Here is a 20,415-nt window from a genome sequence, read left to right on the forward strand (position 1 = left end):
TAAAAGCCTGCAAAATTAATAACACAGAATCAAGGAAATAGGAAACATACCGCTTTCTAACACAAGGCAAAAAGCAGACTGAAGTCTTTAGTCTTAACATTTTATTTAGACCACTGTAATCAGTTGCATAACAGATCTTCATCTAAACTATTCATTTTTCATCAGTAGTCTTTTTTCCACTTAATTGAGGACCAGCTACTTGTGTTCATAAGAGAGGTATTTAGCATCATTCAGAGAACACAAATTCGGAGGACAAAGAAGTGGAATAAGAAAATTAAGAAAAAAGCATTCAATTTCAGGATTGAAGATTTCTTGCCTAGCTGTAATGTGTCTCTCTCTATGTGTTAAGTAGTAAAGTATTAACTTGTTTGCTATTTAATCAGATTTTTCCATTGCATCTGCAAACAACTAGTATTTGTCCTATGACTGAAAAAGGACACGTTACAAATGTTATTTCTACTCCCGTGATTAGAATTTACTGAATTAAAGAAAGTCATTTTTTTGTGAATAATTTTTATTTAAAAAGAATATTTTATAGTAACACAGAACTTAAAAATGCAGACATACAAGTGTCCAAACAATGGACTCACACTTAACTTGCAAAACATTGTATTTAAGAGATTAATGGTAACTTCTATTTTTAAAATGTTTAAATATGTCTCCTACTGGAAATTTTGTATTCTTTTCCTGGTTTGTTAGATACATTTGTTCCTACTTTTCTCTGAAGATCTTTTCCTTTTACTTTTTTCTTGCCAATATCCTTAAATGAGTTTATATGGCAGAAACCGGGATTTAGTTTAGATAGGGAAGAAGTTAAGTTTTAAATACAGATGTAATAAAGTACTAACATAAACTGTCAAAAACAGTTAGAAAATCTCCATCCCTGGAGGTTTTTAAGGGCACATCAAACCACAGCCTGTCCTCAATAGCTTAGGACCACACTAAATTCCCCGAACCTACTACTGGAGACCCGTTGCCTGTTCTTAATTCTGCTTTCCATAAGTAGATAAGTCTTTTCACAGGCACAGGAGTCCCTAAATCGCTTCTCTTTCTAATGGATTGTAATTGTGATTGGAGTGTACCGATCTGTTTTAATTTTAAGTGGCTTGCAAAGTCGCCTGAAAAGCATTTCTCAGTTTGTAGCAGAAGATTGTTGAGGTGAAGCAGATCAAATTACCAAAGGAAATTTACTTTACTGGCAATCAAAAAGATCTTTTTATCACCTTTTTGCTAGGTGGCTCAAGAGTAGTTTCTGTAGTATTATTTATTGTCATGTTTGCTTTGTTCTTGTGCCATCCAGATGGAGATAAAAAAGGTAAACATATCTTCAAAACTGCAACAAAATCCCCTGCTATATTAAACCATTATGAACTATGCTGTAATAAAATAGGCAAGAAGGTAAGCAGAGCTGCATGCAGCTGCTATGCAGATGAGGAGAGGGAGAGCTACTGGCTCACTGTGCAATGCAGAGCATGTACAGCACCAGGCAGCATTAACGGAGGAGTTAATATCTCAGCCTGCAGCAGACTAAACTGAGAACATGGTGGACTAAAACTGTCCCGTGTCAATGAAACCAGAAAACCTTTTAACTCCCTTATTCTGGCTTTTTTCATTGGGCTAAAGGGCTTCTCAGTGGCACCAGGCAGCAGCAGTATTGGGATAAAAAATGCCATGCCAATGCTAGGTATTATCAGCGGGGTTATAGGGCATGGCGAGTACTTGATTAGCAATAAAAGCAGAAGGATCTTAGGAGCCATCCATCTTTCAGCACTTCTGATGAGCAGAACTGGATCATTCTGAGTGGTGGGAGCTGCAAATGTGGACCTCCAGAGATTTCAGCCTAGCTTGCTGTTCTCCTCCCATTGCAAGGGGACAAGAGTTTGTTACATTAGCAAAGTGGAGCCAAAAGTTTGCACTCTTCTGTGGTGATGATTATTCCAAGATGAATGTTGTGAAACACTTGTTCCACAGTGAATAAATGTTACATGGTATATGTTTTAGATAACTTAAGGAAAAAGTGGAGCTTTTTCTGTTTGTCAGCATTCATTTTTGTAGAAATTAAAAGGCTGATGAATGGCTTTGTTGCTAAGATGAAGCACTAGAAGCCATATTTTTTACTAGCTGCTTGTATAGGCTACATTTTCTTTCAACAGTAACCTGTAAATTTGGGTATCTCAAGGTCCAGGTCAGGATTGTACCTGGATGAGTACAGAAAGTTCTTGACTATTTTGAAAAATTAGGGACTTAACCTCATTAGCATTTGTCTATAAAACCCCCCACTATTATTACTTAGTTGACATTGCACAGATTAGTATCTGTAAAGCATCTTTAGACACAATTTGTCTGCTCAAATCTATAAGCTTTGAAGTGTCAAAGTTGACAGTGATGCTTTAAAAAGTGGCTGTTACTTTTACAGATATTGCTGCATTTCAGATATTTCTTGTAGCGCTTCTAAATTCTGAAATGTGTCTTAGAGGTGCGTCTGAGCGTCAGAGGAACAGCTTGATTTCACTCATGGCTGTTTCATCAGCTGCTCCCAGCATTTCCTCAGCAGCAAGGTGCCCAGCAGCTTATAAATGTGTTATAAATCGTGGTTTCATCTTAGGGAAAATCCTTCTTCCACCCTTCCTTTGCTGTAGTCCCCAAAGGGGAATTTGACTATCTCTGATGCAGTGCACCCATCCAATCAAAAGACTGGGATGCGCTTACATGATTTATAATAAAAAGAGCCACACTTGACTGATTTCATACCGCTGCATCACTGCAGTGACTGTGCCCAAAACAACTGGGGAAAGAAACTATACCCAGTAGTCATATCTACAAAGACGATTTACTGCAGTTCCTTGCACATCAACACCTGATTAATGTGAGTTGGAAATAGGAAAAACAGTTATGTGACGGCTGCTTGGTTTCCTTGTTCAAAGTTGGAACATGCAGAAATACGATGCCATCAATGATTTAGACAAGCAAGAGATGCATCAGTGATGTCTTCTTTAATCTTGCAGAAGGCAAATAGGAGAAAAGCACGATTAGCTGCAAAAGGAAAAGAAATAAACCGCTTACTGATGATAAGACAAAAAGTAATGAGCTGAAATTTCTGTCAAAAGGAGGTAGCCCAGATAATGAGAAAGACTTTCTAATGGTGTGTTAGTTATGCATCTGAATAAAACTGCTATGGAAGAAGTGAAATCTCAGTCGCTGCGGTTCTTTAAGAACATATTTTCAGAATATTGTAGGGGCCATTGTTGATTCTGAATTGAACTGAACGCCCTCTAAAGGTCCCATCCACCCCTGTTCTCAGGGAACTATTAGATACTGTTGCATGCTGGGGTGGGCCAGAAAATGAAGGAAACAAAGACAAAAGGAGGAGAGAACTTCAGAAATCAGAAGAAAACAACAAAAGAAAAGGGAGCAGCATTGGGCATTCCCAGCTTGTGTAGGAAAATGCCTGCCTATCAGACTATTCTAGCTGTTAGGTCCAAAAGGAAGACAGAAGGGTTCTCTGCTGAATAACCGTGCACTGGTAGAAAGAGAAATGAAAAAGTCAGTCCTCCTCTAATCTTGAAAATTCTGGACTCTTAATTTAAAAACCTTTATTTTTCTTATTTTTCTCAAACCTTCCCCTAATAGTCTGCCTTTTCGTGATGGTTTAGAACAAATCCAAGCCATGGCAGCAGCTGTTTTGGAAAAAGCTGAGCCCAAGGCTCCATTTTCTATTACACAGTAGCTTCTGTTCTCTGCAGAAGATCTCTGAATTTTATTAGTCATCCAGAACAAAGAGAGATGCCAAACAAGATGGCCTGGGGAAGAGCTGCATGTCTTTTCTCAGTTGTAAAAAGCCCACTAATAAATCTGCAGAATTTTAAATCAATATAGTCTTTCTTTTTTCAAAAAAACCTGGAGGAAACATTTGATCCAAACTTTAAAACCAAGAGCAGCTTTTCAATTTTGCCTTCTCCATACAATTGCCTTTCTGATACATCTTCTGTCTTCAGAATCCCTGAATCTATGGATACCTTAACCAAGGAAAACTATTGTTTGAGATGTAGAAGACAAAGCTAGAGCTTTGTTAAGGCTGAATCTGCATTTGCTATGAGATTGTGTCAGGCTGAACAAATGGAATAGATCAGACATAAAGGCATCTACTACATAATGCAACATCTGTTGGTTTGTTTTGCATTCCACTAAGAGGCAAAATGGTCCCCAATGTGCTATGGTTCCCCCCATACTTAGTACACTTCCATTAATCTGGTATTCTGCAGGCTGAAGCTATATCTATACTTTTTAAATCCGAGTTAATTAAAGTGGGTATGAAGGAGTTTTAATGTTGACTTGAGTTATCAACTCCTACTTGTGAATTGCTCTTCATTTGAAATAATCCTATGAAATTAGATTATACTGAATGTGTATATACTTTAAAAAAATCTTCGTCTTCAGGAACAAGAAGAATGACAGAACACAGCAGAATTTAGAACAGCTGCTTATGCAAATCCAGCTGGGAAAGCAAAACAAATCACTTTGTTTATCAGTTTGCTATTTTCTGTGCCCTAATGCAGAGTTTGATATGGTCATTTAAATGTTTATATTTGCAAGCTTTAGAAGCTTAAGTAGCTTTTAGCACATCTACTTAATGAGCACTAAAGATGCTCATTAGTGTGCTTCAAATATAACCTTCTTCTGGGCTCTTTAGGTTGACTGTGAAAGAGAAAGTTTGTTTATTGAGTGATTCAGTAAAAAAACTAGCAAATTGTTTTGTGAGCAGAGAAGTTATGAGGCCCAGATTCCTAGGGGTTTCTGTCAACATCCATGTCATCCTGGCTAACCCCTTTCTCTCCTCTCTTCCCCTATATCCCTTACAAGGCACCACAGCAGCACTTTAAGTTCCTCCTTGCTTTTTCCAGATCCCTTTCTGCTATGGTCTCTACAGTTGCCCTTTCTCGTCCCCAGCACTGTGCAATAAGAACCACTCAGCCTCCCACACCCCCACCATGCTCCCTGCTGTGTTACAGCCCTGCTCCGGTGTAGCTGCTGACAGGGAGGAGGCAACACATCTCGGCTTGGGTCAGCTGGGTGCCAGAGCCAGTTGATGGCACAGCCATGGTGTGGTCCCAGACCCAGGCTGGCTGCAGCATCTCTGAAGAATCACTGACTTCTCCTGCCTTTTTCTCTTCCCTCTGATGGGGTATCTCCCCTCTGCCTGGGCAGTGCATTTCACAACACTTTGGGGAATGTGATTATCTTTGAGACTCTTTTTTCCTGTCAGATTTGATTGAAGTAGGTCAATAGCTTTAAATGATGCTGGTGGAGGAACTGACAGACAGGTGAACAGGCTGTTGCCATAAACATCACTGTCTAATGCCAGAAATATAATTTTCCACAAAAACCATAGCAAAAGTCAGTCATTCTCACGACAATAAAACAACAGCGATTTGTCAGCCTTAGTTTTGAAGAAAACTCAGTTTCACACAATGAATTGGCCTTGAGTATAAATTAAGAAAAATTACATCCAAGTTAATGAAGCTTCCTTAGGAATCTGGCCAACAGAAATGTCTGCATTTTCAGGCAAAACCCTTACTTTTCACTTCCAGAAACAAATAAGATGCTAATCTGATGAGATTTCTTCTTTGTTTAAATGTTAGAAAGACAAAAAATCTTTCAGTTTTGTGGTCGGTCTATAACAGATGAAAAATTCAGGTCATTTGTACAGAAGAAAGAAGAAGAAGAAGCAGAGGCCACTGTTCTTACTCTGTGATTATTCAGATACATAAATACATTAATTTTCTCTGGAACACAGTATGACCGTACAAATTTGTCAACCATACTTCCATATTTTCTGTCTGGTTTATAAAACTGTCTGCTCTGAAGCAGTTAGTGATTGTCCTTTTAGTAACAGTTTCTTTTCACTTGAATAATATAGTCTGTTTAGGGACTGGATATACAACTGGAATATCATTTTTCAATTTGCAGTGCAGTTGCCTTTAAAATAAAATTAGCATAAACTTATATATCAGTCATGGAGATGTGGTGGGGTGGTTCCTATGACTGGAGTGCTGGAATGGAATACAGGATCTTCAGGAAGGGCAGGCAGGGGAGACGAGGAGGAGGTGTCGCCCTCTATGTCAGTGACCAGATGGAGTGCTTGGAGCTCTGCCTGGGAATGGATGAGGACCTGACCTAGATTTTATGGGTCAGGATTAAAGGGAGGGCAGGGACAGGTGACTTTACAGTGGGAGTCTGCTACAGGCCACCCAACCAGGAAGACTGAGCAGATGAGGCCCTCCATAAACAGATAGAAGCTGTGTCCCGTTCACAAGCCCTGGTCCTCATGGGGTACTTCAACCACCCTGATGTCTGTTGGAGGCACAATACAGCAGAGAATAAGCCACCCAAGAGGTTCCTGGAAAGCATCAATGGCAACATCCTTCTCCAAGTGGTAGAGGAGCCAATGAGGAGAGGTGCCATGCTGGACCTTGTTCTCACCAACAAGGAGGGACTGGTGGGGAATGTGAAGCTCAAGGGCAGCCTTGGCTGCAGTGACCATGAGATGGTGGAGTTCAAGATTGTTAGGGAGGTGAGGAGGGTCACTACTATGGACTTCAGGAGAGCAGACTTTGGCCTCTTCGGGGATCTGCTTGCTATAGCAGTCTTTCAGTACCTAGAGGGAACCTACAGGAAAGATGGAGAGGGACACTTTATAAGGGTCCCTAGCAGTAGGACGAGAGGTAACGATTTTAAACAGAAACAGAGTGGATTTAGGTTAGATATTAGGAAGAAATTATTTACTATAAGGGTGGTGAGACACTGGAAGAGGTTTCCCAGTGAAGATGCGGATGCCCCATCCCTGGAAGTGTTCATGGCCAGGCTGGACGGGGCTTTTAGCAACCTGGGCAGAAAGCATCTCTGCCCATGACAGGGAGGTTGGAACTAGATGATCTTTAATGTCCCTTCCAACTCTAAGCATTCTATGATTCTATGAATTGCAGAATGGCATTGGATTTCTTTTTCAGGAATTTTGTTTTAAATTCAGGAAAAATTTCAGGAAATTTGTTTTAAATTAAATGTTAATGTTTAAATTAAATGTATTGAATGTTACTTTTGAAAATCATACATAATTCAGTGAAAATAATTGAAAGTTTTGGCCCCTCTCCTAGTTGTTTCCTGAAGGTGGCATTGTCATATAATAAAATAGTGAGGAATCACAGCTAAAGAGATCAAGGTAATGCTTTTAGATTGTCTTATTTTTCCCACAGGAATCTTATGTATTTCAATCTGATATAAGCTTCTGATTCCTTCATAATATCTGGATATTCTAGACTCTGTAAGGAAGAAGTCATGAAGCTTTATAAAAGGAAAAATATAATATAACACTGTTTGTTTAATACACTTTATTTTCTTTGTTCCCTTTGATAATTACGTTTCAAACACTGTGAATGCCTGTCTGTAGGCAAAATCCACACACACCCCCTGCCACCCCTTGGATAGCTATGATACATTGTAACTGAGGATCATTAGTATATGATTTGTGAGTGCAACTAATATTTGAGTTGGGAGTGTTTGACTAAAGTTTGAATTCAAGACTTCGGACCCACGGTTCACAGTATGTACAGAAAAGCTCCACGTATTTAACCAGGTTTGTTTAATTCACTGCTGTTAGATTAGAAGATAATTCTTAGAGTGGTCTCATTATAAGATCACATGAACTGCCCGTTCAATCTATCTTTCTCTTTCTTAGTGATAGAATATTGCTCCTTTTTGTTCAAAATAATAAAAAAAAGAATAAGAGGTAAATGAAATAGCAAAAAAGAAAATGAGACAAATCACAGCACTGAAATGTTCATAAAAAAAGATTTTTCTTGCAACAACTTTCAAACAAATAAAATACAGTAGATTTTGAAAGGGTTTATTTAATTGCATAGATGTTCTGCTGTTACGCTGCAGCAGCATGTAAAAGGTAAAATGCGTATCACTGGTAAAAGACACGTCCTCTCTGCATTCTTCAGAAAATGTTCCAGCATTTCAGTGATTGTTTTGTTTGTAAGTTAGGCTAGATAAGAAGGCCCCATTTTCTTTTCATAAACTGCAGTGTTTTATTGTGCCTTTTTCTGATTGTCTTTTTTGATTAATTGCTTCTCTTTTCTTCTTCGCCATGAACCCATCATTTAAATATCCTTAGTCCAGATGTACATAAATCACTTGCAAGTCCTGGACCAGGACAGGAACACTTAAATTTTCAATTAGCTTCCACATTTAATAGCTGCTGTTAGTAGTGTCTACAACAACTTGTCACGCCAAATATAATGCAATTTGTGAGCTCAGAGCTATGGGTAGGCAGTGGAGGGCACCACACAAAAATATGTAGATATTGTCGTGTCTGTGTTTTGCACATTGCTAGAACATCAATATGATCAGATTTTGTTGCAGACAAGTGTTTTCTTTCAGAGTTGGTTCATAATGACGTCTGCACAGGGCATTTGGCAATTTTACATTGTCTACTTATAAAAGCAGGTTTTGTCTGGTGTTGATGATTTTACTCTTTAGCATTGTCCAAACAGGTGTTTTGAACTTTTTACACAAACCATTTTTCAGTTCTTAATTAGGCGTAATAAAATAAAAGTAGTGGAAACCATTAAGTACTTGTAGGAGACCAGAGGTAGCAATCTTAAAAAGAAAACAAAAAAAAGATCATACAAACAAAATTTGAAGCATGTTTTAGTGATGTTTGATTGCAGTCTCAATGTCGACACTGACCATGATATTTTTAAGCTCTGACAGCAGCATGTTTTAACATGTGTTCTCCCCCACTTTTTTTGACATTAGTTGCATGTGCTTGATCCGTCATCTCTGGAAAGAATGATAGGGCCTTTTCTTCTTTAACGAGTCTGTAAGTTATGATGTTGTCAGAGTCATGGCCGGCAGAGCTTACCACTTTGTTTTGCAGATTGTGAAGTGTCTTCACTGAACAGCTGCACAGAGCCAGACCCAAGTGAGGACTTTACAGAACTGCATGAATACATAGATCTCTGAGGCCACTGACTCAATCAGCCAAACAGTCAGATCAATTATGTGCCACAGTGCTTGTAATGAGATTTTCAATGGTATCAGCTAAATATTAACCCTTGGTGGCCTATTCTGGGTTGTGGGTTTTTTATATGTGAGTAATTAGAACATCATCTTCAGTCTCCAATCCGCTTCGGACTATAATGTAAACTCAGTGTAATTAGTGAATAGATCTGGCTTGTATTGAAAAAATACATTCTATTTTTTATGCTCATCTTTTATCTGGTTGTTAAGCTAAGAAAATTTTTAGCCCATTCTATGCTTCAGTTTTCTTTCCAGATGCTGCCAGCTACTGCTATGGTTTTCAATGCTTCTAGGCTATATGCCTATAAAAATAATTAAGACAAATAAATCTTTCATCCATAGGCCTTAGTTAGCCATGTAGGACTCAACACATCCATTTGAAAAATGCCTAGTGGTCATTAAATTCAGGAAGGTTGCAAAACACTGACCTATTGCATCCCAGTGTTGCTTTTCATTTTTTTTTCTTACTCCATAGTATTACAAGGGCATTGGGAAGATTGCAAATGTATGTATAACACATACATCCAGGCACTTAGAGCAAGCATTGGTTTCCACAGGAGTGAGGAGGGTGTCATATGAGCCCTAACATCTCTGCTTACATGTAGAAGTGGATATCTATCAGATATAACTGAAAGGAGAAAATTTACCAAATCCAATTTAGATGCAGAAATATGACAACAGCAGTCAATTTATAGGGAAATAAAACATTTGAAGCTTTTGATTACAAATCACAGGTCTTTTCAAGTTTTGTATCTAAATCCTGGAGAAAATTTGACTTGTGTCCATCTACACTGATTTCTAGTAGTCTTGGACAGTTTTCTCTGAATAAGGGTCATGAGTGCATATAAGGAACGAGCAGAACATGCAACATGGTGTTTCTCATTTTAAATTTCAGAAATACACAATTAACGTAAGTTTTAAGAGAGTTTTTGCATTGATTTGGATTTTACAAAGTATGAGGTAAACAGGGAGAAAGCTATTTTGAGGATGCACAAGTACAATGTTTTAGAAACACTGATTTAAGATCTAAGCAAAAAATTAGAGGTTTGCCCTGGAAAATTTTCAAAATCTATGCTCGTTATCCAGGGACACTAATAAGTGAGGATTTACCCACTTCCCAATGAGTATAATAATATTTGCATTAAGAATGAAGCCACAAAGAAGTTATTCCAGTTTGATTCCTGGTAATAGGTGTCTGAAGTGGACATTGGCTGTCCATTGTGGACATTGGCATGTCCCCAGTCCATTGGCTGTGGACATTGTCTACCTAGACTTTTCGAAAAGCATTTGACACTGTCCCCCATAGAATTCTCATGGAAAAACTGGTGGCTCATGGCCTGGATGAGCATACGATCTGCTGGATCAAGCACTGGCTGGCTGGACGGTCCCAGAGAGTGGTGGTCAATGGAGTTAAATCCAGCTGGCGGCCGGTCACAAGTGGTGTCCCTCAGGGCTCAGTGTTGGGACCATTTCTGTTTAACATCTTTATTGATGACCTTGATAAGGACATAGAGTATATCATCAGCAAGTTTGCAGATGACACAAAGCTAAGTGGGAGTGTTGATCTACATGAGGATAGGGAGGGTCTACAGAGAGACTTGGATAGATTGGACCGATAGGCCAATGCAAACGGTATGAGCTTCAACAAGGCCAAGTGCCGGGTCCTGCACTTGGGCCACACAACCCCATGCATCGCTACAGGCTTGGGGAAGTGTGGCTGGAGAGCTGCCTGGCAGAAAAGAACCCGGGGGTTCTAATTGACAAGTGGCTGACCATGAGCCAGCAGTGTGCCCAGGTGGCCAAGAGGGCCAATGCCATCCTGGCTTGTATTAGAAATAGTGTGACCAGCAGAAGGAGGGAGGTGATTGTCCCCCTGTACTCAGCACTGGTGAGGCCACACCTTGAGTATTGTGTCCAGTTCTGGGCACCTCAATATGAGAGAGAGATCGAGGTGCTGGAGCAAGTGCAGAGCATGGCAATGAAGCTGGTGAAGGGCCTGCAGAATAAATCTTATGAGGCGCGATTGAAGGAGCTGGGACTGTTTAGTTTAAGGAAGAGGAGGCTGAGGGGAGACCTCATCGCTCTCTACAACTACTTGAAAGGCCATTGTAGAGAGGTTGGTGCTGGTCTCTTCTCACACGTAATTAGCGATAGAACAAGAGGGAATGGGTTCAAGATGCAGCAGGGTAGGTTTAGGCTGGACATTAGGAAAAAATTCTTCATAGGAAGAGTGGTTAGACACTGGAATAGGCTTCCCAACGAGGTGGTGGAGTCACCATCCCTGGATGTGTTTAAGACTTGTTTAGATGTGGTGTTAAGGGATATGGTGTAAGGGAGAACTTTGTAGAGTGGAGATGATGGTTGGACTCGATGATCCCAAGGGTCTTTTCCAACCTAAATGATTCTATGATTCTAAGTCTGGCACAGTGACTCAGGATGGAGACAAAACTCTTAATGGTTACCAAAGTCAAGACATTGCAATTGTGCGTTGAAGTGCTTTGAGATTTGGTAGGTTGACAGCCCAATAGGGTAGTTGCATTGCCTTTGTATTCAGAATTGCTAAGGTGCAAAATTGCATCTTGTGTGGTGGTGGCCAGGTGGAGACATCTACATCAGCATGATATCTTAGCAAAATGCATTTCTATTATTTCTCCCTAGTTTGAGAAAGGAAAATTCTAAGTGGCCAAAGTTAAACAAACAGAAGTAGAGTACTGCAGGGTTGTCTCCACTCCTTAGAAGTGACATTCTTTGTTCCTTTCCTTTAGCTGGAACACTTTGCTCTTAGCCCTTATTTTCATGCAGTATCATATTGATGGGTGAAATGAATAGTTTAAGTCAGGGGGTCATAGAATCATAGAATCACAGAATGGTTCAAGTTGGAAGGGACCTTAAAGATCACCTAGTTCCAACTCCCCTGCCGTGGGCAGGGACACCTCCCACTAGACCAGGGTGTTCAAAGCCTCATCCAGCCTGGCCTTGAACAGTTCCAGGGACAGGGCATCCACAACCTCCCTGGGCAACCTGTTCCAGTGCCTCACCACCCTTACCGTAAAGAATTTCTTCCTGGTATCCAATCTAAATCTACCTTTTTCCAGTTTGAAGCCATTACCATGTGTACTATCATTACACTCCCTGATCAAGAGTCCCTCCCCATCTCTCCTGTAGGCCCCCTTCAGGTACTGTAAGGCTGCTATAAGGTCTCCCCAGAGCCTTCTCTTCTCCAGGCTGAACAGCCCCAGCTCTCTCAGTCTGTTCTTATAGCAGAGGTGCTCCAGCCCTCTGATCATCTTCGTGGCCCTCCTCCCGAACCATTCCAACAGGTTCTAGACCAATCTAGGAAAGACTCGTAAAGCTCTGTGCGATGATCCCAAATCAGATAAACATCTCTCCAGGGCCAAGCAAGTATTGGAGAACAACCTTAATTCTCTCAGGAATCAGATGCAGGTATGTCAAGAAACCATGTAGAGCGTTTTGTAAAAATTTGATATTTATCTTTTCCCTCTCCCCTCATGGGGTGGTGGCTCTGCATTTCATGTCAATGTCTTTCTTTATGGATTTGGACAGTCTTCTCCCAAGCTCTGCTTATTTTGGCTCTGATTTCTCTCTTATTTTTGTGCCTCTTCAGTGCTGCTGAGATCTTCCAGCACTAAGTTAAAATTTAACCTGTGTAAGTGTTACTGTTCCTGCTTTACAGGTAGGAAGGCAGCATATAAATACATAGAAAAGCACAATAAAACACTGCAGATTGCCAATAACTCACCATGTAATTGGATGATGTTAGGGAGAGTGGCAGCTTGGAGACTAACTTAAGTGAATAAACAAACATGCATACCTCTGTGTAGGCTAGAAAATTTAAGAGGGAGAGAGCCGTAGATGTCATCTACCTTGACCTTAGCAAGGCTTTTGACACTGTCTCCCATAACATCCTCATTAGGAAGCTGAGGAAGTATGGGCTAGACGAGGTGACAGTGAGGTGGATCGAGAGCTGGCTGAGTGACAGAACCCAGAGGGTTGTGATCAGCGGCACAGAGTCCAGTTGGAGGCCTGTAACGAGTGGTGTCCCTCAGGGGTCAATACTTGGACCAATTTTGTTCAATACTTGGACCAATTTTGTTCAATATATTCATTAATGACCTAGATGAGGGGACAGAGTGTATCCTCAGCAAGTTTGCTGATGATACCAAGCTGGGAGGGGCGGCCGACACTCCAGAGGGCTGTGCTGCCATCCAGCGTGACCTGGACAGGCTGGAGAGCTGGGCAGAGAAGAACCTAATGAGGTTCAACAAAAGCAAGTGTAGGGTCCTGCACCTGGGAAGGAAGAATGCCAAACACCAGTATAGGTTAGGGGCGGACATGCTGGGAAGCAGCTCTGAGGAGAAGGACCTGGGGGTCCTGGTAGACAGCAAATTATCCATGAGCCAGCAGTGTGCCCTTGTCGCCAAGAAGGCCAATGGCATCCTGGGCTGCATAGGGAAGACTGTGGCCAGTAGGTCGAGGGAGGTCATTCTTCCCCTCTACTCTGCACTGGTGAGGCCACAACTGGAGTACTGTGTCCAGTTCTGGGCTCCCCAGTTCAAGAGGGACAGGGAACTACTGGAGCGAGTCCAGCGTAGGGCAACCAAGATGATTGTGGGACTGGAGCACCTCCCTTATGAGGAAAGGCTGAAAGAGCTGGGACTCTTTAGCCTGGAGAAGAGAAGAGAAGGTTGAGGGGGGACCTGATTAATGTTTACAAGTACCTAAAGGGTGGGTTGAAGGAGGACGGAGCCAGGCTCTTTTCAATGGTTCCCAGCGACAGGACAAGGGGCAATGGGCACAAGCTAGAACATAGGAAGTTCCGATCAAATACACGGAAAAACTTCTTTACAGTGAGGGTGACAGAGCACTGGAACAGGCTGCCCAGGGAGGTTGTGGAGTCCCCTTCTCTGGAGATTTTCAAGACCCGCGTGGATGCAGCCCTGAGGGATGTGCTTTAGGCAACCCTGCTCTAGCAGGGGAGTTGGACTAGATGATCTCTAGAGGTCCCTTCCAACTCTGAAGATTCCGTGATTCCGTGATTCTGTGATTCCGAGAGGTATCTTTATCTTCTGTCAGCTGGTTTGCTGTCAGATGACTCTTACAGCTGCCATTCAAACCAGAATGTTTCTTGCAAAGTGCACTTACCCAATACCTTTTTTCTTTCTTTCTTTTTAACATGCTTTCTGTATATATGGGTCATCATTAAAATTTATTTGTTTCAGCACTGCTTTACATGAGTAAAAAGGTAATTTGTCCAGCTCTTTGAAGTGTACAGGGATCCTCTTGTTATCATACCTTTCTCAGTCATATAGTAAATGCAAAAGAGGCCAAACCAATTCTGAAAATGCCATAAGCTGCCTTCTGTGAAAGCTCTTCCACTCTTTTGCCACAGTTTATTATAACTAGTGCATCTTTGGAATAGTTCACTGAAGGAGGCAATATGGGGTGAATACGTAGAAAATTTATGATGGTCAATTTAGTTTGCAAGTCCTTTCTCTCTGGTTCTGTATAGCTTCTCTTCTGCCCTGTAAGACTTCATAAAATGTGAACTGCTAATGGGTGATTTTGCCTTATTCCTGTCTGTGCTTTACTTAGTTGGCCCAGTATCCTTCCCACTAAAGAAAATTGAAGTGCAAGAATAGCTTCCTGTTGAAGTCAAGATACAGACATGCCATTCCTATTAAGCTCCGTACCGACAGCAGCTTACGTCACGTTCCTACACGTATTCATGTTTACCTTGCTAGGAAGGCAAGTGAGATCCGGACTTCCTAATCATAAATAGACCACTAATAAAACATCCTTTGCCATCTCTAGCATCTGCCAAGATTAAACAGATGACATGAGCAAGATGTTGGGTACCTGCAGTTCTCTTATTAGGAATTGCTGCTGTAATTCTCTTATATGATTACCTCTATTCATCTCTTCTGCCATTTTAAAGATTACCTTCTTGCCTGTATTGGCTACTATGAGTCACAGCATCTTAATACAGCCATAGTTTAGGGCCAAATGAAAGTCAAATTTGAGACAGACCTTTGCAATCTACACACACAATGACTTACAAGCTTCCCTTGTCTTTTTTTCCCCCCAGCATTGCTAGGTATTCTAATTCTAAGCTACTTTTATGGTTTTTCTATGAGACCTGTCACAGATACATTAGCATTTCCATAGCAAGGAAATGTTAATAGCTCTATATTCTGAGCAGTGTATATATAAGGTTAAGTGAAAGGCTGACATATCGTTACTAAACCTTGCATTTTGGGCACGTATCATACCTTATCATTGTCTGAAGCATGAGGGTATACAAACTTCCTCCTCAATGAAGAGTAAAACGGGGTAGTACTACAGCAGGTACTAGAAACATTTAAAAAGTGGATTATTGATGTCACTGTTCGGAGATACTACGGCTGGAGATGTCACCCGGACTGCAGTGCAGTGCCATGCACTGGATAGAGGAGTCGTGTCTGATGGTATTTGAGAGCAAATTATTTTCTATACGAGGTCCGCCCTGCTTGCAGCTGTCCCAGGGCTTGTCTGAATGGCAGATAATGCTACTGGAGTGATCAGAGACCTGATAATCTCAGGTCTTCAGATGAAGATCAATGCCAGCACAGGGAAGCGATGAGTGTCAGTGGTTCACACCCCCCCTCCCCTGCGGGAGAGGAAATGTGTCTTTAGAAAATGCCTTGTTCCTTTTAATCACAATTATAAGTGTCAGCAGACCAAGTCCGAGTTTAATGTATTTGTAAAATGTATCTGTTTAACAGTATTACTTCTTTCATTGAACTGTTGATCCTTGTGGCTCCCAGGGACTAATAGCATCAGCTAGAGAGCCAGGCAGATGCAGATGACAGTCAGAGAGTCTTCTACAGGCACCTTTGTTAAGGTCCCTCCATCATGGCCTGCCACACTTCAGCTATTTTATTTCCAATTCCTTCTGCAGAAATTACCAGCAGCTGACTTGCTGAGCTAGTGGGTTTGTAGAGTGTCTAACTATCTATATAGGCTAAAAATGTCAGTGCCTTTTCCATGTAATATTAATAATCTAATCACAGGAAAGACAAGCTTTCGACTTTCTGTTGCTGCAATTTCACATTAATACAATTAAATAATTCTGAAAACATTATTTCTGCATTTGTTAGAAACCATGTATTTCACTCAGTCTTGTAAAAATGTCTAACTGAGCTTCCTCAGCTACATAACTTACCTGAACTATTTTTTTTTCAGTTTCAGAGATGTTTTAACATTATTCTAATCAGTACCAGTAAAATATATGGGCTCAAGCACTAGACGTCACTCACATTTAAACTTCGTAGTGCCAGGACAGACTAAATATAAATGCAATGATAATGCATTTCAGTGCTGCCAGCTGCCAAATACTTCCAGTCTTCCTTATAATTTTTATTTAGCTTAGATTTGGGATACACTCAACAAAACAGCAACATTTAGTAGTAAAAGGCTCTCTGCAGAACTTTTAAATTTATTTGTATGATGTGCAGCAACAGTGCCCCCACGTGGCAATTTGAAGCAATCACACATCTCAGTTACTGCTCATTTTTCAAATTTGAAGCATTAAAGATTGAGACTAGAAAGTTCTCATGAAAGATTGTGTGGTGAAACAGAAATAAGAAAAGTTGTAAAATCATAGAAAGGATTCTGCAGAAGAATCTATCTAGTCTATGAATTCCTATAAATGCCTTGGCTGTCTTTCTCCTCCGCCCCTAATTTTAGGAATATTCTTGCGTCTGCTCCCTCCTTTGATCTACCAAAAGACACAAGTTTATGCAAACTTGGCTTTTGACAATTCCTGACACTGCCATGAATCCAGTTCCTTTGATTCCTACTGACTGACTAACAAAAATTGTGATCAAGAATGGTCAGTCTTTAGCTAACCATACCATAAAATCCCTATATTTGCTTACGCTATTTTGCCCACATGAGTCTCTTAGAAAGGTATTTCACAGCTTTATTCCTCTATTTAGAAACCTGCCCCTTGCCAGACAATATTTATACAGAGCCTGTAGGCACCCAGTATTTTTCATTGCCCACACTGCATTTTAGTGTAACACTGGAGAGCTATCACATTGCCTTTCAACCCTCATTTTGGAACGATAAGCAGATCACCCCCATTAGACTGCTCTGTAGTAACCTAGACAGTATAAAAGATGATTCTTGTACTTCAAGATACCTGCTGTTTATGAGGTAATACACATTTGTACAATTCAGCATGATATGGACAGGTTTTCCTCTATGTTTATTCAAAAAGACTATGACAGAAATGCTCTTTTCGCTCCTTTAGAGCAAGAACTTGTTTATATCTTTTTAATTTATTAATGTCATGGAGCAGATAAAATGCTGTGTTGGCAGGGAAGATTTTGTTGACATTGAATGCAACATATAAATTGGTGATTAGATATAGATTAGCATCTTCTATATTTTGGGTTTGCTCTGCTGTGTGCTGCTGTTTCTGTAATCAGTAGTTGTGATGTCTGTGATTCACTTGGCCTTTCCCAGCAGTCAGTAAGTTGGGAGGGTGGTATTCAGCACAAAGGTTGCTGCAGCAGCTTCAGATTCAGTCATTGCAGGTTTTACATTGCTCTACAGCACACCATTGCCAGGATGCATTTTGGGGCAAGTGTTTTTCAATTCATAAAACACAGGGACTTGCCACCATTTTCAAGATTAATGGCTCTGGAATACAGCATAGCCGGGGAGCAGTGGTGGAGTTTAGCTCTAGGTTGCTGTGCAGTGCTCTGAACACAACTGTGTAGAGCTGCTCTGTCTCTGCTATTGTGTCATAAATCAGGGAAAGGAGAAGTAAACTGAGTTATAGCCAAGAACACACTTGATTTGGTTTCAAGACTCACATACAATAGAAATGAAAGCCACTTTGTGAGCCAAATTCAGAGCTACTGTAATGGCTCCATTTTCCAGATTAGCTCATGACCTAGGAAAATGGGATCTGTTAAACATAAGAATAAATCTAAACTTGCTCTGCATTTAAAATACATGTTTGTTTTGCTGATGTAGTGCTAGTGCAGGAATAGACAGAAAAGAAGCCCCAAGATAGATGGGTTGCAGCTGGCTTTTTTTCTACCAATTACTTCTTATACTCCTGACATTCACTATTATCATTAATTCAGCAGATATGTTAAATCACAAGATAAATTGCAGCAATTAATACACTGCATAGAGACAAAGATGGAATAAAAGCAATAAAAACCAAAATGAACATTTCACTTGATGTAGACCTCAGATATTTTGAGAAGTAAAAAAGATGTTTTGTAGGTTGTCAGGATGACAGCAGGATGGAGGGTGCACTCATTGCTTTTAATTTACAGTAGTATGGTTCACTTACATTAATAAATGGCACCTTAGAATAAATTATCGCTAGTGTTTTCCAGGACTGGCTACAAAGCAGAAGATGTTGCTGTTGTTTTACAACAGGTATAAAGCCAAGTTGATTTCATTTACCACAGAAGTGCCCTTTGTGCAGCTCAATCTCATAAAACACAAACCACAGCAGTGAAAAGCAGATTGTCTAAATATACCAGTGGTTCTGTGTATTTCTGGGACAGTTTCTAGTGATAACAAGAGACAGCACCTTGACTGCGCTGTCCTGAAAGATGAAAACCCCGTCCTGTGCCGCTTTCCCCATGGCACTGGCAGTTGCACGGCTGCCCAGAGAGTCAGATCAGTCGTCGCTCTGACCGAAAACTAACTTAATCAAAAGGAAATAATTTTGTGACTTCTATATCAGATGATTTAATACTGTATTTTAAAATATTTAACAAAGAATACGATTCTACTGATTACAATGGGATGTGTACACAATACCCAAAACACAGGTATGATTTCTGATTGCCTCATTAACTCACTGTAAAGCTTTATTTCCTTCCCTTCCCAACTGAGATGTAAAATATGCCCCTATTGTTTAAGATTTGAAATTCCATAAGATCAAAAGTTGACATTTTCCAAGAATCAGTAAAAAGTAAATTTTAATACACTTTTACATCCTTTTCTGTTTGCATTCTTTAATCTTAAATTTTCATTCCCAGTTCTATTTTGGAATAAAATTTAGCATTAAATTTTGGACAGCTTCTTTTTGTTGGAGGGAACTTTGCAGGGGGAAGATATGTTTATCTGTAGCCTTACTTAAAAAAAGTAAAAGGGCATTCCAAGATCATTGACAACTCTGTCACTGATTTCACCTCTGTCTTCCAGGGGTAAAGATAGCAGGGCTAAATGAGGCTGTGGGGCAAGCCGATATAATTTCAGAAACACAGAAATTTTGTAGGAGACCAGAAAAATCAGGTTCCCAAGTCTGCAGGTCAAAATGATTCACTGAGCTGTTGATAAAGGGTAAATGTAAGTCATGGGTTGACTGTATTTTTCATCTGGTACCGCGTAAGTACTTTAATATGAAAAGGGATTCTTTTTCCAAGAATGTATTTATGATCCACAGCAGGAAATCTTTAGATTCCAAAATCCACTATACATTTAACAGGTAAATACCACCTTTGAAGAGCTATTTAATAGGCCATTTGGTACCGTGCTGTACCAGTTGTTTACCGACATCCAGACAGATTTAATTAACAATGTCTTTTGTCTGGAAAAATCAGTTAGCAAAGAAATATATCAGATTAATCCAGCGTCAGCTTTTTCATTAGCCAGGATACCATTTTCTTCCAGTAACCTCTTTTGTCGTTTATCATTATTCTTATCTTCCATTCATCTTTTAATAAGCTATCGTTGAAAATTTTACTTGAAAATTTCTGCTGTATTGAAGCCAGACTAAAAGGCCAGGTAGTTGCCCAAATAATATTTTTGTCTGTCTTAAGAGAAATTCTTAGGTTTCTTACAATTCTATCATTTCAATAGTCTGGTCATAACATACCAAACAATCAGGTGTTTTATTAAAAAACTGAACTGGTTTTACCGGTTTTCCAGTATTTCCTTTTGTTTTCTTCTCAGTGTATTTTAACAATGTTATTACCATGTCAGCACTCAGATGTACTCAAGATCATTTTCTCAGATGACGAATGTTTTTTCCTGTTGTTCTTTTTTCTTAGTCTCTTTCTATAATCATAAATTCTCTCTCTACTTCAGTGCTAAGGTTACTCACCTCAGACAGAAGTTTAAATACTGAGTATTTTTTCCCGTACATCTAGTTATGAGGCAAGGAAGATGAGTGTCAGTTTACATTTAACAGAAGTTAAGGATTGGTATAGTGCTCTGGAACAAGATGAAATTAGAAGCTGGGTACTGTAAAGGCTTTATGTATTGCACTGTATTATATTAGGAGACTTTTATTAAGAG

General features: G+C 40.0%; 1 protein-coding gene across 2 annotated transcripts in view; it reads left to right on the top strand.

Annotated features, from left to right (window-relative positions):
* Positions 1–20,415, top strand: part of SV2C (synaptic vesicle glycoprotein 2C) — a 121,174-nt gene that overhangs the window by 75,714 nt on the left and 25,045 nt on the right. The gene's annotated exons all lie outside the window — the stretch shown is intronic.

Source organism: Rissa tridactyla, chromosome Z (genome assembly GCF_028500815.1).
Source record: "Rissa tridactyla isolate bRisTri1 chromosome Z, bRisTri1.patW.cur.20221130, whole genome shotgun sequence".
In the NCBI taxonomy this organism is placed as follows: domain Eukaryota; kingdom Metazoa; phylum Chordata; class Aves; order Charadriiformes; family Laridae; genus Rissa; species Rissa tridactyla.